Source organism: Procambarus clarkii, chromosome 92 (assembly GCF_040958095.1).
Source record: "Procambarus clarkii isolate CNS0578487 chromosome 92, FALCON_Pclarkii_2.0, whole genome shotgun sequence".
Classification (NCBI taxonomy): Eukaryota; Metazoa; Arthropoda; class Malacostraca; order Decapoda; family Cambaridae; genus Procambarus; species Procambarus clarkii.
Window position 1 is genome coordinate 14325049 of NC_091241.1, and position 27167 is coordinate 14352215.

Sequence of the window (27167 nt, forward strand, 5' to 3'; positions counted from 1 at the left end):
GGACGACGGCCATTTTGGCGCAAGGTCACTGGCCTGCCCTACCCTCGTATCCACGTCCCTGTATTGATTACTCTTGCCTTTTCGCCGGCGAAATTTTACTGTACTTTTTGCATTCATTATCTTTTTTTTTATAGGATTGAAAAATTTGGGGAAGATGGTTGAGAATAAGAAAGATACAAGATGGAAGTCTTGTAGGGATCAAGACGCCTTGTTAGTGTGGTAGAGTACCATAGATAAAGTACCATACCTTCTCTCACTACCTCCTTTACTGGGGTACTATAGTAGGCCCTTCTCTCACTACCTCCTTTACTGGGGTACTATAGTAGGCGCCCCTTCCTATATACCCCTTCTCCATTTTCTATATTAATTTACATGATATAAATACAGTTGTTAGAGGTCCCTGCTGTACCGAAACGACATATTAGTTAATAGGCTTGCAGAGAGACGCTTCCTGTGTTTGGGTAGACATTCAGGCCTGGCATTCTCTATTTTGGTAAGTTAACTATAAATAAAGATACCTGGCACAGAAGCATTTCGAGCAGATAAGTCCACTACGGGCTCACCATAGCCCTTGCTACTGTCCCCGCTCCTGTGCCAGGTAAGTTAATAGCTCACCATAGCCCGTGCTACTTGGAACTTATTCAGAGTAGCTGAATATATAACAACGAAACTCTATGCGTGTTAGTGGCTTTGCAAGAATGTAAAAATACCAGTGTTATGTAATCTCACAACCCCACTGTACCTTGTAAATAAAATTATGATCGTGAACAGGTGAATGCCGACATTGGTGACTGGTTTCAGTTCTTGGGTTGTGCCTTACCGCCCACTCTGCCTGGCATCGGTGTGGAGCCTTGATTATTTAGTTATTAACACCTTGTATTCAAAATAGTATCCGGGATGCAGTTGGTCAATAGCTTGTGCACCAGATGGCTTGTACGTTGTTTGCGAAAGGGGGTGGTATCTTGTGTACCAATGGAGTGGTACATACACAATTATATATACATACACACAATACATGTGTGGTGCATACACAATTATATATACATACACACAATACATGTGTGGTGCATACACAATTATATATACATACACACAATACATGTGTGGTGCATACACAATTGGTGGTCCGCGTCATGGCGCCGTGTTCACGGATAGTGTAAACACGTTCCGGTTAAAACACGTATATATAGTGGAGCCGTGCATGTCAAATACTCGGATTGGTTCTAGACTCGCAGTCGGAAATCCAGGGTTCGAATCTCTGGATGGGGAGGGAGGGAGGGACAGAAATGGTCAGGTAAGTGTCACATTACTAATGGCTGTTAACCTAGCAGTAAATAGGTAGCAGGAACAATAACGTGGCTAAAGTATGTTGACCAGACCACACACTAGAAGGTGAAGGGACGATGACGTTTCAGTCCGTCCTGGACCATTCTAAAGTCGATTGTCTTGATCGACTTGAGAATGTCCACGATGGACCGAAACGTCGTCGTCCCTTCACCTTCTAGTGTGGTCTGGTCAACAGGTAGCAGGAAGATAGTTAGATTTTTTTTTTTTGTAGGGGGGGGACCTCGATATATAGATTAATATATAAATACACAGGCTGCCTGTCCCCGATAAAATGACTTGTAAAATTGTAAACACTGTTAATGTTTCCTCACTATATTTGTATGTAAAAGGTGCAGTGGGCTGTACAGTTTTGATTTAAATGGTACATTCTTGCAAGACGTTTCTGGTTGTGCACGCGCGCGCGCTTGCATCGTCTCAGAAGACAAGCTGAACATCGTCTGTGTGTTGTTTTGCCAGGATAAACATTTACCCCCCCCCCCTCACACACACACACACACACACACACACACACACACACACACACACACACACACACACACACACACACACACACACACACATCCTATACATCCCCCTGCCTCAGCCTCCCACAACCCCCCTGTCCCTTCCACATTTGCACCTCCACAACGATTCCCCTGCCCCTGCTACATCACACTTGTCAGCGACCCCAGTGGGTCAAGCCATGCCCTCCCCAAACCCACCTTCCCATCCCCCCTCCCCAAATACCCCTTCCCACTCCCCTGCCCCTTCTACCCTATTGACTTCAATTCCATCTACTCCATCCCAGCTTCCACTGCACCCCTCTTCCACTCACCCCCAAACCCCACCCAACCCTCACCCCTCCTATGCACCTCCAGCCCACATTTAACCCCCTCACCTTGTGACCCCCTAACACCTTCCCCCATCTCCCTCTTCCCCTCTTCTACCCCAAAACCCCCACCTACCCCCGATTCCCCCCTAACTAATATACCCTCTCTTCCACTCCCAGCACCCATGCTCCATTCTCATCTCAGCTCTCCGCCCTCAGTATCCCTCTTCCCCCCAACCTCTCAACTTCTATCTGACTCTCAGTCTCACTCCTATTTCTCAACCCCCCTATGCTATTCAGACCCCTAACTTTCAGACCCATTATGCCCTTCCTACCCCCCTAGATGCCTAGACCCCATTCGCCTACCAGGCACTCCCAGGCACCCCCCTAGCACCCCCCCACTCACCCCCACAGCCCCCACTTGCCCCCCAGACACCCCCCAGTTCCCCCCAGACCCCTGGTGAAAGGGGGAACTCTGACACCCGAGTTTCCAAGAAGAGTCTCAAGGTTTGGTACACCAATGCTGATGGGGTAGCCAATAAAGCAGAAGAGATAAAAGAAAGAGTTAGTGAGGCAGACCCAGACATAGTGGCAATAGTGGAAACTAAAATAAATGGCATGATCTCGGATGCAATCTTTCCAGAGGGGTACCAGGTGATAAGAAAAGAAAGGACACAGAGACAGGGAGGAGGAGTGGCACTACTAATAAAGCGGAAATGGAAGTTTGATGAGCTGGAAAATCCGGGTACCAATGAAAGCACAAGCTTCATACATGGAACTCTGACAGTGGATGGGAAGAAGATTGTAATCTTGATACTCTACAATCCCCCACCAAACAGTAGAAGGCCCAGGCAGGAGTACGAGGACAGCAACAAGACATGTATGGATGAACTGCAGAGGGCAGCAACTTTAGCGCATAGAATGAGAGCGAAGCTGCTGGTCATGGGGGACCTAAATCACGGAGAGATAAATTGGGAAACGAGGAATCCCCATGGCGGGGAGGAGACCTGGGGAGCGAAGCTGGTAGACGTTATTGACAGGAATTTCCTAACACAGCATGTGAAAGAAGATACTAGGGAAAGAGGAGGGGATACGCCCAGCCTATTAGATCTCATTATCACTCAGAATGTAGAAGACATCGAGCAGTTGGAACATGAAATACCACTAGGAGCTAGTGACCATTGTGTCCTAGTCTTTGACTACATGATGGAGCTTAAAATTGTGACCAAAGGACAAGAGGTCCGGGAAAGGAGACTTGATTACAGAAAAGGGGACTACAGAAGGATAAGGGACTACCTGGGAGGAGTGCAGTGGGAGGAAGAACTTAGAGGAAAAACAGTGCAAGGTATGATGAACCAAGTCATATTGAAATGCAAGGAGGCTGAAGATAGATTTATTCCAACAATAAAGGAAAAAAGCAGGAGGGAATATAATAACCCATGGTTTAATAGACAGTGTCAGGAAGCAAAGGTGAGAAGCAGGAGGAAGTGGAGGAAGTACAGAAGACAAAGGACAGAGGACAACAGGATTAGATGTAACAGAGCTAGGAATGATTACATTAACATAAGACGAGTGTCGGAAAGAAATTATGAGAACGATATTGCAGTCAAAGCGAAAAAGCAACCAAAATTACTACATAGCCATATAAGAAGGAAGATGTCGGTAAATGACCAAGTGACAAGACTGAGGAAAACAGAAGGGGCATATACAGAAAGCGACAAGGAAATCTGCGAGGTACTGAATGCAAAATTCCATGGAGTGTTCACAACTGAGCCTGAGCAGCTCCCATTGTTAGAAGAGATTACCCAAGATGAAAGACTATCGGATATAGAGGTGACAGCAGAGGATGTAATGAAACAGTTGACAACACTGGATGCAAATAAAGCTGTTGGACCAGACAAAGTATCACCGTGGATACTCAAAGAGGCAGCGCAGGCTCTCAGCGTGCCTCTGGCAATGATCTTTAATGAGTCACTTATGTCGGGAGAATTGCCCAGTTGCTGGAAGGAGGCAAATGTCGTACCGATTTTCAAAAAGGGTGATAGGGAGGAGGCACTTAACTACAGACCCGTATCACTGACAAGCATCCCCTGCAAAATACTTGAAAGAATAATTAGGCTAAGACTTGTTGAGCACCTGGAGAGCATTGGGTTTGTAAACAAGCACCAACATGGGTTCTGGACAGGGAAATCATGCCTAACAAACCTTTTAGAATTCTATGATAAAGTAACAAGGATAAGGCAGGACAGAGAAGGCTGGGCAGACTGCATATTTCTTGACTGCCAAAAGGCCTTTGATACGGTACCGCACATGAGACTGCTATACAAACTTGAGAGGCAGGCAGGAGTAAGCGGAAAGGCCCTAGTATGGGTGAAGAACTACCTAACAGGAAGGAGCCAGAGGGTAATGGTAAGGGGCGAAAAGTCGGACTGGCGAACAGTAACAAGTGGAGTACCTCAAGGATCGGTGCTGGGACCAATCCTCTTTCTAATTTACGTAAATGATATGTTTACAGGAGTGGAATCATACATGTCAATGTTTGCAGATGACGCAAAATTAATGAGAAGAGTTGTGACAGACGAGGATTGTAGGATCCTCCAAGAGGACTTAAACAGGCTGCAGAGATGGTCAGGGAAATGGCTACTGGAGTTTAACACCAGTAAATGTAAAGTTATGGAAATGGGATCAGGTGACAGGAGACCAAAGGGACAGTACACAATGAAGAGGAACAGCCTACCTGTAACGATTCGAGAAAGAGACCTGGGAGTGGATGTGACACCTAATCTAACTCCTGAGGCACATATAAATAGGATAACGACAGCAGCGTACTCTACACTGGCGAAAATTAGAACTTCATTCATGAAACCTAAATGAGGAAGCTTTTAGGGCGCTTTACACTGCCTACGTGAGACCCGTCTTAGAGTATGCCGCGCCATCATGGAGCCCCCACCTGAAGAAACACATAAAGAAACTGGAGAAGGTTCAGAGGTTTGCGACGAGGCTTGTCCCAGAGCTACGAGGGATGGGATATGAAGAGCGGCTGAAGGAACTGAACCTTACGACACTAGAGAAAAGAAGGGAGAGAGGAGATATGATAGGGACATATAAAATACTCAGGGGAATTGACAAAGTGGAAATAGATGAAATGTTCACACGTAATAATAACAGAACGAGGGGACATGGGTGGAAACTGGAAACTCAGATGAGTCACAGAGATGTTAGGAAGTTTTCTTTTAGCGTGAGAGTAGTAGGAAAAATGGAATGCACTTGGGGAACAGGTTGTGGAAGCAAATACTATTCATACTTTTAAAACTAGGTATGATAGGGAAATGGGACAGGAGTCATTGCTGTAAACAACCGATAGCTAGAAAGGCGGGATCCAAGAGTCAATGCTCGATCCTGCAAGCACATATAGGTGAGTACATATAGGTGAGTACACACACACCTCGCTCAGACGGGAAAGTAAAGACTTGGAAGTAAATTGAACTCGTAGCCTTGCGCCAGAGACTGGCATAAATAGGATATAATCAGCAGCGTATGTGAAACTGGCAAATGTGAAGGCCAAAAAAAAAAAAAATCTTAAGGCGTCCTTGAGAGAATTGTACAGGACGGACGTGAGCGCCTTCCTGGAGTGAGACGGCCCGGCCTGGAGGTCGCCCTGTAGCGTGAAAACCACACATACGAACATGAGAATAAAGGTAACTGCAGAAGGCCTATTGGCCCATACGAAGCAGCTCCTATTTATAACCAATCTCACTCATATACATGTCCAACCCGCGTTTGAAACAATCGAGGGACCCCACCTTCACCATATTACACGGTAATTGGTTCCACAAATTAACAACCCTGTTACCGAACTAGTATTTATCCAAGTCTTTCCTAAATATAAACTTAATTTATATCCATTGTGTCGTGTTTTGTCTTTTTTGATACTTTTAATACCCTTTTAATATCCACTTTATGCCCATTCATCCACTTGTACACCTCTATCGTGTCACGCCTAGTTCTTCGCCTTGCTAGAGAATGTAATTTGTGTCAATCTTTCCCCATATGACAGGTTTTCTAATTTGAAAGATTAACTTTATCATACTCTGGACGCGTTCTGGTGAATTTATATCCTTTCTATAGTACGGCGACCGAAACTGAACTGCATAATCTAAAAGGGGCCTAACCAGAGCAAGATACAGCTGAAGAACACACCCAGGTGTCTTATAAGTGACGCTTTGATTAATAAATCCAAGTGTCCTATTTGCCTTTATTACGAACATTTATGCATTACTTTTTTTGGTTTTAAAATCTTACTAATCATGTAGGCGATGAGTCGCAATAACGTGAAAAGCTCTGTACCTCAGGGTACAGTCCTTGCACCACTGCTTTTCCTTATTCTCATATCAGATATAGACAAAAATACAAGTCACAGCTTCGTATCATCCTTTGCAGATGACACAAAAATCAGTATGAAAATTACCTCGGCTGAGGACATTGAAAAACTTCAAGCTGATATTAATAAAGTTTTCGACTGGGCATCAGAAAATAACATGATGTTTAACAGTGATAAATTCCAGGTACTCAGGTACGGTAAAAATGAGGACCTTAAACATAATACAGAGTACAAAACACAATCAAATGTATCCATAGTAGGAAAACAGCATGTAAAGGATTTGGGAATAATAATGTCTGACGACCTAACGTTTAAGGAGCATAACCAAGCAAATATTGCGACAGCCAGAAAAATGATAGGATGGATTACGAGAACTTTCAAATCCAGGGATCCCATCACAATGGTTGTACTCTTCAAGGCACTTGTGTTGTCCCGTCTTGAGTACTGCTCAGTACTCACTTCCCCCTTCAAAGCAGGAGAGATTGCTGAAATAGAGGGAATACAGAGAACATATACGGCACGCATAGACGCAATAAAGCACCTAAATTATTGGGATCGTCTCAAAGCCCTCCAAATGTACTCACTAGAAAGAAGGCGAGAGAGATATCAAATAATATACACCTGGAAGATACTGGAGGGCCAAGTACCAAATCTACACAGTAAAATAACAACGTACTGGAGTGAACGACATGGAAGAAAATGTAGAATAGAACCAATGAAGAGCAGAGGTGCCATAGGCACAATCAGAGAACACTGTATAAACATCAGAGGTCCGCGGTTGTTCAACGTCCTCCCAGCAAGCATAAGAAATATTGCCGGAACAACCGTGGACATTTTCAAGAGGAAACTAGATTTATTCCTCCAAGGAGTGCCGGACCAACCGGGCTGTGGTGGGTATGTGGGCCTGCGGGCCGCTCCAAGCAACAGCCTGGTGGACCAAACTCTCACAAGTCGAGCCTGGCCTCGGGCCGGGCTTGGGGAGTAGACGAACTCCCAGAACCCCATCAACCAGGTATCAACCAGGTAACGTGGCTAAAGTATGTTGACCAGACCACACACTAGAAGGTGAAGGGACGACGACGTTTCGGTCCGTCCTGGATCATTCTCAAGTTTGTGAGACTCGAGGGATCGACAATCGACTTGACAATGGTCCAGGACAGACCGAAACGTCGTCGTTCCTTCACCTTCTAGTGTGGTCTGGTTATCATCTTACTAATCATAACTCTCAGATCACTTGCGAAATAAGACTTCGCAATCTCAACACCATCCAGCTCGTGTCTTGTAACTCTATCATCATTACCTGGCCTCAAAACCTTACATTTGTCAGCATTAAACTGCATCTGCCAAACTTTTTGACCATTTCAAAACCCTATTTAGATCGTCTTGAAGTGATAGTCTTTTTCCGTGTTTATTTCCCGCCTGATTTTTGTATCATTTGCAAATATTGCTGCTCAAACCTGGATCTAAATCATTTATATATATATTATGAATAACAGAGGTCCCAGGACAGAGCCTTGAGGCACTCCACTTACAACATTTTCCCAGTCTGACTTAACCACATTTATACCAACCCTTTGTTTATTTTGGTATGGCCATGCCCTAATCCAACTTAATACAGCACACCCAATACCATGAGATAGGACTATTTTTAATCAGTTTTTCATGTGGTGCTGCATCAAAAGCTTTGCTAAAGTCAAGGTATACATCATCACAAACCTTACCACTTACCAAATCCCAGCGAGAAACAATGGGCAGAGTTTCTTTCACCCTATGCCCCTGTTACCTAGCAGTAATATTGGTACCTGGGTGTTAGTCAGCTGTCACGGGCTGCTTCCTGGGGGGGGGGGGCCTGGTCGAGGACCGGGCCGCGGGGACACTAAAAGCCCCGAAATCGTCTCAAGATAACCACTATCAACTGCCTCAACTATGCTGGAGTAAAGTGATAGAAAACCCGTATAACATGAACAGCCATTTGTAAAACCATGTTGTGAATCATTTATTAATTTATGTTTTTAAAGATGAAGACGAATGGTATTTGCAATTATCAATTCAAGTAGCTTCCCCATAATTGACGTTAGTCTAATTGACCGATAGTGATTACGTGATAATATGAATGGTACGCAGTGAGAGACTATTGTCAGAGCTGTCAGGATTAATCAAAGGACGAGGGACCACTTGAAGGCAAGGAATACATCCATACATACATACATCCATCCATACATCCATCCATACATCCATCCATACATCCATCCATACATCCATCCATACATCCATACATACATACATACATACATACATACATACATACATACATACATACATACATACATACATACATACATGCACACGCACGCGCGCGCACGGGCCGGCATCGCTCCTGTGCCAGGTAAGTCCACTACGGGCTCACCATAGCCCGTGCTACTTGGAACTGGTTCCGAGTAGCTTAATCTATAACAACCACACACACACGTGGTGACAGGTAGGTCTTGTGGGGCCAGATAATGATCAACTCTACCTTGGACTAACATTTATCTAGAGGACATAGAATGCTACTTAACGCGTAGAAGAGTTGGGAGGCTGTTATCAAGTACTACTATGGCTTAATGAGCCAATGGAATTAAATATAGATCGTCGTAGCTTCCATCTGTAAATAGTTGAAGTAAATATAACCCAAAATTCGGGGTAGATTGAATTAGTCTGCTGGTAAGGTGGGGCTCAGGAGATAACGCTTGACCCCCTGACATCCATACCTCCAAAAAGGCACTAGGAGACGTTAAAAAAAAAACCAGGAAGTGTTAAAATGGTTGAGGGAAGAGGTGATATCTTAGACACAATCGACTCGAGAATGGTCCAGGACGGACCGAAACGTCGTCGTCGTCCCTTCACTTTCTAGTGTGTGGTTTGGTCAACATATTTCAGCCACGTTGTTGTGACTCCTCGTCTGTTCCTAGACATAATTTACGTTATATAACTGTGATTGAGTGGAGACAAAATGCCTTCAGAAAGCCATAGCTGTCATCCACACAGGCTTGTTCTAAACGATGGGTCATAGAAATAGGATAACGAATTTAATTAGCGTAAAAATAGTGGTAGGAACATTGAGTAGACTGAGGTAACAACAACAACAACAACAACAACAACAAAAATCAAATTAAATACTCTACCCACAATTATTACATACATACATGCATTCTTGTAGAGCCACTAGTACGCGTAGCGTTTCGGGCAAGTCCTTAATCCTATGGTCCCTGGAATACGATCCCCTGCCGCGAAGAATCGTTTTTTCATCCAAGTACACATTTTACTGTTGCGTTAAACAGAGGCTGCAGTTAAGGATTTGCGCCCAGTAAATCCTCCCCGGCCAGGATACGAACCCATGACATAGCGCTCGCGGAACGCCAGGCGAGTGTCTTACCACTACACCACGGAGACTGCTAAAATTAAAATGTATATGGGACCTGACAGATGTAATATGAGCAGTTATTCCCTTGTTTGCGAACGATGCCAAGTTGAGAGAATTGGGGATTCAAGATGCAACTTATCCTCTTTATAGCACGTCGCATTTTGACCGATAGTTTGCCTAAAGGCAAAAAAAAAAAAAAAAGTAAAAGAAAATGTCAATTTCGTGAGCCGCTGCCATGTCTCGTTTTCTGTTCGTAGGTCATCTGGTTGGTTGGGTTAGGGCACTTTAGTATTACACCTTGACGTTGGAGACGCTCGGGGGAACTTTTTTTTTTTTTTTTTTTTCTAGGTCTGACCTCTATTTCTCAGTGTTGCTTAATAAAAAATATATATTTTCTTGGTTTATTTAGTTTTTAGATCATTATTTTGTCTGTTCAAACATATAACGCCTTCAGCCTTTCCTCATAGCTCTTGGCTTTTAGATCCGGGACAAATTTAATATCCGCATATTCATTGGGTTTTTAAATATATTTATATATATTTTTTCAGTTAAGCGCATCATGTATATTACTGCTGCTGCTGCTCTACATTATTATTTAAGTCACTCGTGTAATTTATTTTGTCCCGTCCATATATTTGGAGGCCATTCCTTCCCATCCTTATAAGTCAGGCTGTTGACCCTAACCCAATATATCTTAATACTCAAATATGACCATGTAACCTGGGAGCTGGCAGCCATAGTCTAGTAGATCATACCCTGGAACACAACTCAAAAGTCAAAGACCTTGGTGTTTTTTTTTTTTTTTTTTAGCTTTACACCTTTAGTCATGTTATCTTGTATTACAGATTTATTTGTTAAGTTTCATATTTTTCTATTTAAACTTAATTGTTTAATTCCCCAGCAATCTCTGGTAGCTGATTTATATTTCTTTTCCCCCAGGTAAGTGATTGATAAAGATTAAGCTAGCCAAGAGGTGGCACGGGCATGAATAGCCCGTACTCCAGGTAAGTGTGTGAGTAGTTGTTCCGAGTAGTTGAGTCTATAACAAGTTCAAGTAGCACGGGCTATGGTGAGCCCGTAACTTACCTGGCACAGGAGCGGGGCAAGTAGCACGGACTATGGTGAGCCCGTAACTTACCTGGCACAGGAGCGGGGCAAGTAGCACGGGCTATGGTGAGCCCGTAACTTACCTGGCACAGGAGCGGGGCAAGTAGCACGGACTATGGTGAGCCCGTAACTTACCTGGCACAGGAGCGGGGCAAGTAGCACGGACTATGGTGAGCCCGTAACTTACCTGGCACAGGAGCGGGGCAAGTAGCACGGGCTATGGTGAGTCCGTAACTTACCTGGCACAGGAGCGGGGCAAGTAGCACGGGCTATGGTGAGCCCGTAACTTACCTGGCACAGGAGCGGGGCAAGTAGCACGGGCTATGGTGAGCCCGTAACTTACCTGGCACAGGAGCGGGGCAAGTAGCACGGACTATGGTGAGCCCGTAACTTACCTGGCACAGGAGCGGGGCAAGTAGCACGGGCTATGGTGAGCCCGTAACTTACCTGGCACAGGAGCGGGGCAAGTAGCACGGGCTATGGTGAGCCCGTAACTTACCTGGCACAGGAGCGGGGCAAGTAGCACGGGCTATGGTGAGCCCGTAACTTACCTGGCACAGGAGCGGGGCAAGTAGCACGGACTATGGTGAGCCCGTAACTTACCTGGCACAGGAGCGGGGCAAGTAGCACAGGCTATGGTGAGCCCGTAACTTACCTGGCACAGGAGCGGGGCAAGTAGCACCGGACGCCGGTGTCTGGCAGGTGTTACATCCTAGTTGGCGGGAACACGGCGACGTAAAGTTAAAGGAAGGAGTAGTAACGTGGCTCTTCACCTCTCGTAAGCTAAATAATTCTAGTCAATGAAGCTTTGCTTATCATTAATGTAATTTCCCATTGAAGTGCAACTTTTGCACCTCTGTCCTTTTGAACTGTGTCACTTCAATCATTAAAAGTATTACTAAAGTGAAATATGAAAGCTGTACAATGGAATCGAACCCTCGTCTCTGGTCTCCCATGAGAGTTGAATCCTATCTGCTTCAATACGTTTTCAGATATATCAGACTGTCCCCCTCCACCAAGTCATGCAGCTGGACACCCTCATAAAGACTGTGAAGCAGTATCCTCCCCCACGATAACAGCTTGATGGTTAAACGCAACCTCAGAACACTGGGAAAAAAAAATTGTACCACTTACGGGCTATTCATGCCCGTGCCACCTCTTGGGTGGCTTAATCTTTATCAATCAATCACCAAGTCATGTGTGTGGGGCTAAGGTGTTGTTGCTATCCGAACCCGCTCTCACTTCCACTGTTTATCTTCGAGTATATCTGGTTAATTATAGGCCTATTGGTTTTTATTGATCTGGTAGTCTAGGTGTTTGACTCTTGACTAATTCTGAAATATTCCTGATTTATTATTAGTTTAGTTTCCACGAGTTTGATGGCTGGAAGAGGGTAGGGGGCTTGTAAAGATTAGTACTGTGTGTGTGTGTGTGTATTCGCTTAGTTGTGCTTGCGGGGGTTGAGCTGTGGCTCTTTGGTCCCGCTTCTAAACTGTCAGTCAACTGGTGTACAGATTCCTGAGCCTACTGGGCTCTATCATATCTACATTTGAAACTGTGTATGGAGTCAGCCTCCACCACATCACTGCCTAATACATTCCATCTGTTAACTACTGACACTAAACACGTTCTTTCTAACGTCTCTGTGGCTCATTTGGGTACTAGGTTTCCACCTGTGTCCCCTTGTTCGTGTGCCACCCGTGTTAAACAGTTTACCTACCCCTGTCAATTCCTCTTGATAATTTTGTAGGTAGTGATCATATCTTCTTTAACTCTTCTGTCTTCCAGTGTCGTGATGTTCAGTTCCAGTAATTTTTCCTCATAGCTCATTCCTCTCAGCACTGGGACTAGTCTGGTGGCATACCTTTAAACTTTTTCTAACTTCGTTTTGTGTTTGACTAGATGTGGACTCCAGGCTGGAGCTGCATATTCCAGAATTGGTTTGAATTAAGAGGTATGCAAGGTTCTGAATGGTTAATTACACGAGTTTCTGAAGGCAGTTCTTATGTTCGCCAGCCTTGCATACGCCGGTGATGTTATCCTTTTGATGTGGGCTTCAAGGGACAGGTCTGGAGTGATGTCAGCCCCCAGATCTTTCTTGTCCTGACTGCTGAAAGATTTCCTCTCCCAGTTGGTACCTTGTGTTTGGCCTCCTGCTCCCTACACCTATCATCTTCAGTGTGTATGTGGGTGTGCGTGTGCGCGCGGGCGTGCGTGGGTGCACGCGGGCGCATGTAATTACCTACGTGTAATTACAGGATGAGAGCTATGCTCGTGGTGTCCCGTCTTCCCAGTACTCTTCTCAAATAACGCTCTGAAACTAAAGTCAGTCTGTACTCGCCTAGTGTCATTGACTATAACTACATATTCAATGTGATTATTTTCATGTTTAGGGCTTTTATCCCTCTGACTAGTGCTCTTGCATCTTGGCTTAATTGGAAGAGGATTGCTCCAAAAGTCATATTTATTTAGAGGTTGAATAAAAAGACTAAAAATGAGCTGTAAATGTACACACGATTTAGAACCTACATGGTTCATTCTCAAGTGAGGAGACAAGAGAACTTAACGGATTTATATGTTCATCAGAAGATGCAGCTGGCAGACTTCCTTTCCCGGGAGGAAGGGAAGGAGAGGGAGAGAGAAGATATTATGCCCGTTCCTGGAACAAATCAACAAATGAACAAATCCACAAGGGCCGTGACGAGGATTCGAACCTGCGTCCGGGAGCATCCGAGACACTGGCTTCCCGTTCCTGGAAGTTGACTGCGATTCTCTTCCTCTACGTCCTTACTGGTATCGACTTTCTCCTTTTCCCTTACTGTTTGTCCTTTACCTGTCTCCCTTTTTCTTGCTTTGATCTCGTGAACCTTCAAACCCTCTTGTTCCTCTGTCTCTGGTCAAGGTCATGGTAGCGGGGAACTTATTGATGAGCGGCGAGCAAGGAGAGGTGAAGGTCACTGTGGATGACCTCTCAAAGGTCATGCCCTTCCCCAGCACACACACTTGGCTATGGAGGGCAAAAGGTGTATCTGCATTGTATAACTGTATAGTCACGTCTGCAGTAGAAAATAAACTTATATAAAAACTGTATTGGCCGAGAGGGATGGGATGGGGGGGGGGGGGGTTGGCACGGCTCCAAACACGGGTCTTAGGGAGGCTGAGGGTCCAGATTGGGGGTGAGGGGTCACCACTGGGGCGGGATGAGTCGCATCTTGGAGAGGGGGAGGCTGCTCCCCTCTGGGTCTACCTACCTACCTACCTACCTACCTACCTTGAGTCACCTATGGTTGGGGAGATGGGGTGTCGGATTGGGGGGAGTGGTGGGGGGGGGGGTTGATGGGGGAGAGAGAGAGGGGGGGGGGTCAACTCTGATAGGCACGACCATTCAGGACTAGTGACACCGTTCGTTCTGGCATTGTACTATTCATAGTATTTCATTAAAGAACAGTTCATTAGTTATTTTTAAATGTTTCTCTATATTCTCCATGTGTCGGTGTATCAGGCAGCGTCCTCGACTCCCAGCCAAGGGGACCCGGGTTCACACCCCGGGTATGACGAACGGTTGGGCAAGTTTCCTTTCACGAGTCTCTGCTCATCTAGGTTAGGTTAGGTTAGGTTAGGTTAGTACCTGGGAGTTACACAACTGTTGTGGGGGGGGGGGGTTGCTTCCTGTGGGAAGAGCAGTAGTTGGTCAACAGGAACCTGGATAAGTCTAGGTATACAGGCGTCCTGTCCCTAAAACTAATTACACACAAAAAAATTAAAGGCAAAGCTACTTGAATGTTGATATTTCGTTGATCTGCACAAGAAAATTTAATGTATTTTGGGAAATTGTTGCTACAATAATCTTTGAATTTACAGCAACATTTTCTGATATTTATGTCGTAGTTGTTGTGCTGCCTTGTGGGTTATTGAGTATATATATATTGGTTAACCTGTCGGAGGTGTATTAATGCGTGGGCGTGTCCTTGAGGTAAACTACTTGTTAAAAGCAAACTTGGCAACTGGGCAGTTAGTCTACGTCCCCCCCCTCCCCCCATAGACGTGGTCAACAACTTGGATTTTTCTTTATTTTTTTTCAGGGATATTCCTGCGCGGGCCCTAAGCCTCTGGCTGGCCCACTAAGTGTTGCTTGTTTCTGTTTTATTTGGGCGGAGTATGAGTATTTATGACTCGTATGGTCGCTTCAGTAAGATTTTGCCATGTGTGTTTAACAACTTCTGCTCTGTTGAATCTAAGTTGAAATCTTAATGGGTTTGTAACTGTGCACTGTGTTAGATAATGTTCCAGTGGTCTGTCGGGCATTTCTCCACAGTGCTGACATTTCCTCTCATCTTCCGGAACCTGTAAGCCTATTTCCCATGCACATGGGTATCCAAGCCTGATGCGATGTAAGTGTACTTCTGTTGCTCTACTGCTCCCTTTCATCAAACTAAGTGGTTCGTAGTTGGTTGAATTCTTGTACTAACCCGCAGATCCTGATGTTGCACCTGCTGTGTTGTGGTCACTGTACATCTTTTGCATTGCTCTGTTTCTAATTACTTTCTTAATCTGTGATAGACTCTGTGGTATGTAAATGTCTACATTTCTTCTCTTAGTCGCAAGTTTTACAGCTTCGTCAGCAATGTCATTTCCTATTATTCCCACATGACTTGGCACCCAGTTGATAAGTACCCGTCGGCCTTGTCGTTTGAGTGTTTGCATTAATGATATGACATTTGTGATCAGATGGATGTTGTCACATATGTGTTCTTGTTGCAAGGTTTCAATGGCGGTTCTCGAATCTGTATGTATGATAACATGTTGTCGGTGTTCAGCAAGAGCATGTTCCAAAGCCTTTTGAATGGCTAGCATCTCTGTTTGTAAAGTCGAACACTCATTTGAGAGCCTCCAACTATTTACAGAGTTTCCTGCTTTAACTGCAGCTCCGGTTTCTTGTCCCTGCTGGTCTACTGATCCATCTGTGGAAGTAAGTGAAGCTGTCGGATGCCAATGTTTGCTTCTATATGCATCTGTGCAATGTTACGTAGCAGATGAGGATGTGTCTGGTCCTTCTTTCCTTCAAGAACATTTGAACATCTTAGTCTGCTGGCGGAGATTCCTAAGGGGCTTGTGTAACAAAGTCTGCATGTATTTCGTCGACACCCTTCTCGGTGACTGTGTTTGTTGGTTTGTTTGTTTGTAACTTGGAGGTAAATGGCTGAAATTGTATTCACTGCAACAAACACCTTAACCAAACGGATTATATATATGTATGTATATATATATATATATATATATATATATATATATATATATATATATATATATATATATATATATATATATATATATATATATATATATATATATATATATATATATATATAATCTTTGGACAACACCCACCAGTGGGACTCGAACCCAGAAAGCACAACTACCTTCCAGTAGCTGGCATAACTAACTTGTGGTTTATGCAAGTATAGGCTTATAAGCTGGACACGAGTTCTCTCACATTGACAGTGGCTTGACGAAAAATGCAGACTGACCCCTCACTCATCTGGTGCCTTCGGGAGGTGGAGATGTTTGAGATATATATCTCGAACTATCTACTTCTTTTGTAAGGTCTGATGGCGTAGTGGGTTAAAGCATACTAGTTATGCCAGCTACTGGAAGGTAGTTGTGCTTTCTGGGTTCGAGTCCCACTGGTGGGTGTTGTCCAAAGATTGTTAATCTTCACTTGTGGTTTATGCAAGTATAGGCTTATATATATATATATATATATATATATATATATATATATATATATATATATATATATATATATATATATATATATATATATATATATGCGAACAAGCCTGAATGGTCCCCAGGACTATATGCGAATGAAAACTCACACCCCAGAAGTGACTCGAACCCATATTCCCAGAAGCAACGCAACTGGTAACTACAGGGCGCCTTAATCCGTTGCTTCTGGGAGTATGGGTTCGAGTCACTTCTGGGGTGTGAGTTTTCATTCGCATATAGTCCTGGGGACCATTCAGGCTTGTTCGCATTTGTGTTCCTCACGTGTGCCCCAAAGAATGAGGTGATTTGGTGAAATGCTATGCCCAAGATTACCATCCGAGTTGCCGTCGGGGAAGTGGCTCAAATAGCCTCGGCTATCACTTCCTTTTGACGGCCGTGATGGTCAAGCGGATTAAGGCGCCCTGTAGTTACCAGTTGCGTTGCTTCTGGGAGTATGGGTTCGAGTCACTTCTGGGGTGTGAGTTTTCATTCGCATATAGTCCTGGGGACCATTCAGGCTTGTTCGCATTTGTGTTCCTCACGTGTGCCCCAAAGAATGAGGTGATTTGGTGAAATGCTATGCCCAAGATTACCATCCGAGTTGCCGTCGGGGAAGTGGCTCAAATAGCCTCGGCTATCACTTCCTTTTGACGGCCGTGATGGTCAAGCGGATTAAGGCGCCCTGTAGTTACCAGTTGCGTTGCTTCTGGGAGTATGGGTTCGAGTCACTTCTGGGGTGTGAGTTTTCATTCGCATATAGTCCTGGGGACCATTCAGGCTTGTTCGCATTTGTGTTCCTCACGTGTGCCCCAAAGAATGAGGTGATTTGGTGAAATGCTATGCCCAAGATTACCATCCGAGTTGCCGTCGGGGAAGTGGCTCAAATAGCCTCGGCTATCACTTCCTTTTGACGGCCGTGATGGTCAAGCGAATTAAGGCGCCCTGTAGTTACCAGTTGCGTTGCTTCTGGGAGTATGGGTTCGAGTCACTTCTGGGGTGTGAGTTTTCATTCGCATATAGTCCTGGGGACCATTCAGGCTTGTTCGCATTTGTGTTCCTCACGTGTGCCCCAAAGAATGAGGTGATTTGGTGAAATGCTATGCCCAAGATTACCATCCGAGTTGCCGTCGGGGAAGTGGCTCAAATAGCCTCGGCTATCACTTCCTTTTGACGGCCGTGATGGTCAAGCGGATTAAGGCGCCCTGTAGTTACCAGTTGCGTTGCTTCTGGGAATATGGGTTCGAGTCACTTCTGGGGTGTGAGTTTTCATTCGCATATAGTCCTGGGGACCATTCAGGCTTGTTCGCATTTGTGTTCCTCACGTGTGCCCCAAAGAATGAGGTGATTTGGTGAAATGCTATGCCCAAGATTACCATCCGAGTTGCCGTCGGGGAAGTGGCTCAAATAGCCTCGGCTATCACTTCCTTTTGACGGCCGTGATGGTCAAGCGGATTAAGGCGCCCTGTAGTTACCAGTTGCGTTGCTTCTGGGAGTATGGGTTCGAGTCACTTCTGGGGTGTGAGTTTTCATTCGCATATAGTCCTGGGGACCATTCAGGCTTGTTCGCATTTGTGTTCCTCACGTGTGCCCCAAAGAATGAGGTGATTTGGTGAAATGCTATGCCCAAGATTACCATCCGAGTTGCCGTCGGGGAAGTGGCTCAAATAGCCTCGGCTATCACTTCCTTTTGACGGCCGTGATGGTCAAGCGGATTAAGGCGCCCTGTAGTTACCAGTTGCGTTGCTTCTGGGAGTATGGGTTCGAGTCACTTCTGGGGTGTGAGTTTTCATTCATATATATATATATATATATATATATATATATATATATATATATATATATATATATATATATATATATATATATATATATATATATATATAATATTTATTTTGGTAGCAGTCTTTCCTGTAGACATATATTATTAAATATGACCGAAAAAGTAAGATTAATAATTCTAACACGAATTTTCTCAATCTTTCGTACATTACGCTTCACTGTTGGAGGTAAATCAAAAATCACTTCTCCAAAATTCATTTTTATTTCTAGTCTGACGCGACACGGGCGCGTTTCGTAAAACTTATTACATTTTCAAAGACTTCACAAATACACAACTGATTAGAACGTATCTCTGATTTTATATCTACATTTGAGTGAGGTGGGAAGGGTGATGTGGCATTAACACAAGACAGAACAGGAGGGGATATTAATAGGGTATTAAAAGTATCAACACAAGACAGAACAGAAACAATGGGTATTGAATAGAAGTGTTTGTAGAAAGCCTATTGGTCCATATTTCTTGATGCTTCTATATTGGAGCGGAGTCTTGAGGTGGGTAGAATATAGTTGTGCAGTAATTGGCTGTTGATTGCTGGTGTTGACTTCTTGATGTGTAGTGCCTCGCAAACGTCAAGCCACCTGCTATCGCTGTATCTATCGATGATTTCTGTGTTGTTTACTAGGATTTCTCTGGCGATGGTTTGGTTATGGGAAGACATTATATGTTCCTTAATGGAGCCCTGTTGCTTATGCATCGTTAAACGCCTAGAAAGAGATGTTGTTGTCTTGCCTATATACTGGGTTTTTTGGAGCTTACAGTCCCCAAGTGGGCATTTGAAGGCATAGACGACATTAGTCTCTTTTAAAGCGTTCTGTTTTGTGTCTGGAGAGTTTCTCATGAGTAGGCTGGCCGTTTTTCTGGTTTTATAGTAAATCGTCAGTTGTATCCTCTGATTTTTGTCTGTAGGGATAACGTTTCTATTAACAATATCTTTCAGGACCCTTTCCTCCGTTTTATGAGCTGTGGAAAAGAAATTCCTGTAAAATAGTCTAATAGGGGGTATAGGTGTTGTGTTAGTTGTCTCTTCAGAGGTTGCATGGCTTTTCACTTTCCTTCTTATGATGTCTTCGATGAAACCATTGGAGAAGCCGTTATTGACTAGGACCTGCCTTACCCTACAGAGTTCTTCGTCGACTTGCTTCCATTCTGAGCTGTGGCTGAGAGCACTGTCGACGTATGCGTTAACAACACTCCTCTTGTACCTGTCAGGGCAGTCGCTGTTGGCATTTAGGCACATTCCTATGTTTGTTTCCTTAGTGTAGACTGCAGTGTGGAAACCTCCGCCCTTTTCCATGACTGTTACATCTAGAAAAGGCAGCTTCCCATCCTTTTCCGTCTCGTAAGTGAAACGCAGCACGGAACTCTGCTCAAATGCCTCCTTCAGCTTCTGCAGATGTCTGACATCAGGTACCTGTGTAAAAATGTCGTCAACATACCTGCAGTATATGGCCGGTTTCAAGTTCATGTCGACTAAGACTTTTTGCTCGATGGTACCCATGTAGAAGTTTGCAAACAGGACACCTAGGGGAGAACCCATGGCGACCCCATCTACTTGCTTATACATGTGCCCATCCGGGCTCAAGAAGGGTGCCTCTTTAGTACAAGCTTGGAGTAGTTTCCTCAGAATACTTTCTGGCATGTCAATGTCAATACTTTCTTTCTGTTGGACGACATATTCGACCTCGAGACACAAAAGAAGGTCACTACCAAAGATACCTTACAAGCAGAACTTATTGCAGAAGGAGGAAAGAATCGAGGCAACTACAGAAGCACCATACTGTCCCCCGAGCTTAAAGCGGCAGCTAAAAGCCTTCGTGAGAACAAGGAGATAGTTGTCAGGAGAGGTGACAAGTCACCAATATATGTCATTCTTAAAAAAGACGAATATCTGGCGAAAATGAACATCATACTCTCTGACCAAACTAAGTTCCAAAGGGTAACGAAGGACACTACAGCCGAATTAAAAGCAAAGGTCAACAAACTGATCGAAACTGTAAACGCCAAGAAATCCGGACTCCACCTGCCAAAGATCATTGGGGAATATAAACCTGGATATGCGTATGGAAATGTCAAGACGCACAAGCCTGGAAACCCACTTCGGCCAATCATTAGCCAGATACCCACACCCACGTACAGACTGGCAAAGCGACTCAACGGCCTGCTGACTCCTTATGTTCCTTGCGCCTTCAGCCTGAAGTCTCCAAAGGAATTTGTGGACTTACTGCGGGGCACACGGGCCACAGGGATAAGAGCCTCGTTGGACGTAGAATCGCTGTTTACCAACGTACTTGTGGACGAGACAATCGGAATGATAGCCGACAGAGTGTATCGTGATCCAGCCTGTACTCCTCTTGACATGCCAGAAAGTATTCTGAGGAAACTACTCCAAGCTTGTACTAAAGAGGCACCCTTCTTGAGCCCGGATGGGCACATGTATAAGCAAGTAGATGGGGTCGCCATGGGTTCTCCCCTAGGTGTCCTGTTTGCAAACTTCTACATGGGTACCATCGAGCAAAAAGTCTTAGTCGACATGAACTTGAAACCGGCCATATACTGCAGGTATGTTGACGACATTTTTACACAGGTACCTGATGTCAGACATCTGCAGAAGCTGAAGGAGGCATTTGAGCAGAGTTCCGTGCTGCGTTTCACTTACGAGACGGAAAAGGATGGGAAGCTGCCTTTTCTAGATGTAACAGTCATGGAAAAGGGCGGAGGTTTCCACACTGCAGTCTACACTAAGGAAACAAACATAGGAATGTGCCTAAATGCCAACAGCGACTGCCCTGACAGGTACAAGAGGAGTGTTGTTAACGCATACGTCGACCGTGCTCTCAGCCACAGCTCAGAATGGAAGCAAGTCGACGAAGAACTCTGTAGGGTAAGGCAGGTCCTAGTCAATAACGGCTTCTCCAATGGTTTCATCGAAGACATCATAAGAAGGAAAGTGAAAAGCCATGCAACCTCTGAAGAGACAACTAACACAACACCTATACCCCCTATTAGACTATTTTACAGGAACTTCTTTTCCACAGCTCATAAAACGGAGGAAAGGGTCCTGAAAGATATTGTTAATAGAAACGTTATCCCTACAGACAAAAATCAGAGGATACAACCGACGATTTACTATAAAACCAGAAAAACGGCCAGCCTACTCATGAGAAACTCTCCAGACACAAAACAGAACGCTTTAAAAGAGACTAATGTCGTCTATGCCTTCAAATGCCCACTTGGGGACTGTAAGCTCCAAAAAAAACAGTATATAGGCAAGACAACAACATCTCTTTCTAGGCGTTTAACGATGCATAAGCAACAGGGCTCCATTAAGGAACATATAATCTCTTCCCATAACCAAACCATCGCCAGAGAAATCCTAGTAAACAACACAGAAATCATCGATAGATACAGCGATAGCAGGCGGCTTGACGTTTGCGAGGCACTACACAAGAAGTCAACACCAGCAATCAACAGCCAATTATTGCACAACTATATTCTACCCACCTCAAGACTCCGCTCCAATATAGAAGCATCAAGAAATATGGACCAATAGGCTTTCTACAAACACTTCTATTCAATACCCATTGTTTCTGTTCTGTCTTGTGTTGATACTTTTAATACCCTATTAATATCCCCTCCTGTTCTGTCTTGTGTTAATGCCACATCACCCTTCCCACCTCACTCAAATGTAGATATAAAATCAGAGATACGTTCTAATCAGTTGTGTATTTGTGAAGTCTTTGAAAATGTAATAAGTTTTACGAAACGCGCCCGTGTCGCGTCAGACTAGAAATAAAAATGAATTTTGGAGAAGTGATTTTTGATTTACCTCCAACAGTGAAGCGTAATGTACGAAAGATTGAGAAAATTCGTGTTAGAATTATTAATCTTACTTTTTCGGTCATATTTAATAATATATATATATATATATATATATATATATATATATATATATATATATATATATATATATATATATATATATATATATATATATATATATATATATACTGTTATGTGGTTTTTGTAGAGATGTAAATATAAATAAAGATCTGCGAGGCGGACATTGTCTGTGGGTAAGTAACCATGATAAGACATCTTGGGACAAGGTCTTGAACCTCCTCGATAATGTCCCTCGTAAGTTGAACTATCAGGGGAAAGCGCCAATCCATTACGACTATAATAGCACTTGTAAGCGGTCAGAATAATGATTTGGGATGGGACGGGGGAAAGGAATGGTACCCAACCACTTGGACGGTCGGGGGATTGAACGCCGACCTGCATGAAGTGAGACTGTCGCTCTACCGTCCAGCCCAAGTAGTTGGGAATATTCCTCGTGGAAAAAAGTCATGCCAAGCCTACATCAGCTCTCCAGGCAGTTGGGAGATGATAATACTGGCACAGGTGTCAACAATACTGGCACAGGTGTCAACAATACTGGCACAGGTGTCAACAATACTGGCACAGGTGTCAACAATACTGGCACAGGTGTCAACAATACTGGCACAGGTGTCAACAATACTGGCACAGGTGTCAACAAGGTCCTCTGTCGTCACGCAATGTGCAGTCGCACCTCCACAGATCTCCAGTATCAGCTCTTGATACTGGTAATGGCTCAAAAGGGCCACCACTTACGGGCTATTCATGCCCGTGCCACCTTTTGGGTGGCTTAATCTTCATCAATCAATCAATCAGCTGTCGTCAAGACAGCTGTTGATGACAAGGAGATACAAGGGTGAAGCGTCATTCTTGTACCTCGCCTGGTAAGGACGAGGCTACTATACCAGGAATAAAAGTTGGAAAAGGGGGGGAGGGGGACATTTATACTCGTCTAGTTGTGTTTGCGGGGGTTGAGCTCTGGCTCTTTGGTCCCGCCTCTCAACTGTCAATCAACTAGTGAATCGGTACAGCCGGCTGAAAGATGAGACATACACACAACAGTGTTAACAAAGAGCCCGGTCGGTACAGACACTGATAGACGAAGACACAGACGAGAAAGACGGAGGGCTGTGTAATGTCTATACAAAGGGCATTTGCAGATACACTCTTTACGGGCTATTCATGCCCGTGCCACCTCTTGCGTGGCTTAATTTTTATCAATCACATACACTTTGGAAAGAGAAAGCGGGAGCCGGGGGGGGGGGGGGTTGACTGCACTTACCCCTCATCCCTCCCAAAATGCTGTGATTTACTTAGGCAGGAAAAATGTGTTGGTTACGGGCTATTCATGCCCGTGCCACCTCTTGGGTGGCTTAATCTTCATCAATCAGTCGTGTTGGATCAACATGCAGATATTTCCACCCAGTAGAGTGCACAGCCTCGAATTGCGACGATCCCTCCTGCTCAGGTTTTCACGTGAAAGGCACAGAGCGCTACAGACAATGACAGGCAGGAAAATGCCTTGGAAGAGGCAAAGTTGTTTTATTATTGTGTATTTTAAAAGCCAGAAGAAAGCAGTTTCAAAAGGTGGAATCCAGGGAATGCATGCTGCTGAAACTAGGAGATATAAATGACTATACCCCAAGTCACGGCTATCTTTACCCCCCCCCCTTCAGCAGAGTTACAAATACAGCAGCAACAACAACATTGCATAACGGACCTCCCTGACCTCTTCCCCCCCTCCTTTACCCCGGTCAAAATACATCAAATAGAGTAACCACATTTATCTTTGTCAACATACGGGGGTCATCAATTGTAAACAAAAGACTAAACAATGCTCCTGGACGCAGGTTCGAATCCTCGTCACGGCCCTTGTGGATTTGTTCAAAAGACTATATACCGGTCATAAGTGGGCCTCTTCACAGAGGCTAATTGGAGTATTTGCAGCTTTCCCCCCAAAAAACCACTCGGGGGGAGTGGTTTTTAATGGGCTTTTTAATTTTTTAATGTTTTTTTTAATTTTTAATGAGTGAGTAATGGGAAGGTTAATGGACAATGAGGTCTGGATACCAGAGTATAATTTATATAATTTACATAGATGTGATAGGGTAAATAGGTCACATGGAGGAGTATGTTTGTGTATTCCAGAGGACGTTGTATCCCTAGGGGGTCCTAAACTCTACACCTGAGGTGGCAGGTGTAGAGTTAATGATACTGAGTGTAACCTAGTGTGTTGAACCTTGTATGTTGTGTTCACACCTTCCTTCAGTTGAGGCTGTGGCTGGCTGGCGGCGGTGGTGGTGGTGGTCTATTTCCTGATTGACTCTCGCTAGAACTTTCTGGTGGTAGGTCAGTGTGCTTGAGGGGGGGGGGGGATAGAGAAGCCCCTTTTCCACTCCTCCCAATCATCCCATTCCTTGGGCAAGGGAGGGAATTATGAGGGGGGGGGGGGAAAGCGGCAAGTCATGACGACTATACACCACTTAGGAAGGGGTCAAGATGGGCAACTGGCAGACTTTCTTGTCCTGGCGTCGACACGTAGACATTTTCCACTTCCTCGTCGATGTTCTTCAGTGTCTTAATAGTTTGCTTCATTATCACTGTCTACACTGTCTTCTCACCTTCCTTGGTTTACACTTCCTGTTAACTTCTTGGTTCACTCGTTTCCTCCCCGAGTCTGTGTCCAATTTAAAATCTTGATGGTGAGTTGTCACTGTGTGTGTGTGTGTGTGTGTGTGTGTGTGTGTGTGTGTGTGTGTGTGTGTGTGTGTGTGTGTGTGTGTGGCACTTCCACGCCGCTACAAGCCCTCAGCTCTAGCATGATGCCAAGGTGTGTCTTAAATTTGCCCCGAGGGGCGAGTTTATTGGACAGCGCCACTCATCCTGTGAGTGGACACACCGCCATAGCAGCATGTACAACACTCCCCAATAGGAAGAAAACCCGCTGGGTTGTTGATCCTGTCACTTGTACCCAGATACACATGGTATCAGTTGCACATGCTTGTTTGAACTCTGATTATGTTGTGATCCCTGTATAGGCGCATATATATTTTTTTGTCTTGTGGTTCACTTCTTGTGTGGGATGATCCTACTTCCACCAGATACTCATTGATCACTTGTGTGCCTCTTTTTTTTCTTTTGGTGAGAGGTTGAGGGATTCTGACTCATGAGTCGTTCATGACAAACAGTAATATTTGGTTGTGGGGAGCTGGAACTGTTTCTCGGTGCCAGAGTGAGTCTGCGTGCTCCAGAGAGGAGGAGGGGGAGGAGGTGGTGGTAAAGGGGGGAGGGGGAAGAGGTGGGGAGGGGAAGAGGTGGCGGAGGCATGATTCTTGCCTGTGAACCCCTTCTTCTTGCCTGGGGTCATTCTCTCTAGCTTGAAAATGAAACCGAGGCATGCAAGACGTTAATGTATTGGGATGGAGGGAAGTAGGGAGTGAGTGAGGGAGGGAATGTAGGAATGAGGGAGGGATGGAGGGATAGAGGACCGGTGTTGGCAAGCCCCTCCCTCACTCCCTCCCAGTGCCTCCACTCCGCCGCGCCAACCAGACTCGTCCACTACCGCCGCCAGTGTTCGTCCCATTAAAACTGTGTTAGTGGGGAACCTGCCTCAGTCTCCCTTGAACACTCTCTCCCTGCAGGCGGCTTGGCTTGTCCCGGGGTACAGTGTCGCCGGTAAGGCCGCCTCTCCTCCACCCCAAGACACATCTTAAGACACATTGACGGTCGACGCGTCAATATCTTTAGTGGCGCCAGGCTCGTTCAACGCGGTTCTGTCGAAGCGTCTTTCGGAGAAATAATTTAAAACGCGATTTGAGTCCCGTTCTTCGTGCTTGCATTCCCTGCGTCTACGGGGCCTTCTGCGGCGCCTCCTTCACTAGTGAGTCGTGAAACGGCGCTCCCTTTGCCTCACGAGGTAGAGTCGTTGGGTGGTGGTTATAGTGATTACGGGGGATGTCTGGGGGCGTTTGCGTGGGAAGGGGGGTCGATAGGTGGGTAGGTTAGGGGAGGGGGTGCTACGTGGTGCTGTGACTGTGGGTACAGCAGCAGCTGGGTGTGGCTGTGACTGGGGGTACAACAGCAGCTGGGTGTGGCTGTGACTGGGGGTACAACAGCAGCTGGGTGTGGCTGTGACTGGGGGTACAGCAACAGCTGGGTGTGGCTGTGACTGTGGGTACAGCAACAGCTGGGTGTGGCTGTGACTGTGGGTACAGCAGCAGCTGGGTGTGGCTGTGACTGGGGGTACAACAGCAGCTGGGTGTGGCTGTGACTGGGGGTACAACAGCAGCTGGGTGTGGCTGTGACTGTGGGTACAGCAACAGCTGGGTGTGGCTGTGACTGTGGGTACAGCAACAGCTGGGTGTGGCTGTGACTGTGACTGGGGGGTATAGCAGCAGCAGCAGCAGCTGGGTGTGGCTGTGACTGGGGGTACAGCAGCAGCAGCTGGGTGTGGCTGTGACTGGGGGTACAGCAGCAGCAGCAGCAGCAGCTGGGTGTGGCTGTGACTGGGGATACAGCAGCAGCAGCTGGGTGTGGCTGTGACTGGGGGTATAGCAGCAGCAGCAGCTGGGTGTGGCTGTGACTGGGGGTACAGCAGCAGCAGCAGCTGGGTGTGGCTGTGACTGTGGGTACAGCA

At 45.3% G+C, this 27167-nt stretch overlaps 1 protein-coding gene across 23 annotated transcripts in view; it reads left to right on the top strand.

Moving 5' to 3' along the window:
- MESK2 (misexpression suppressor of KSR 2) overlaps positions 1-27167 on the top strand; it is a 233823-nt gene that overhangs the window by 118332 nt on the left and 88324 nt on the right. Inside the window, exon 1 of one of the 23 annotated variants that reach the window (XM_069318948.1) lies at positions 26050-26206. The exons of 21 other annotated variants lie outside the window; for them this stretch is intronic. The gene's annotated coding sequence lies outside the window, so the exon portion shown is untranslated. Of the gene's footprint in view, positions 1-26049; positions 26207-27167 lie in introns of those variants that run through there. One more of the 23 variants, XM_069318949.1, reaches the window with a different exon arrangement.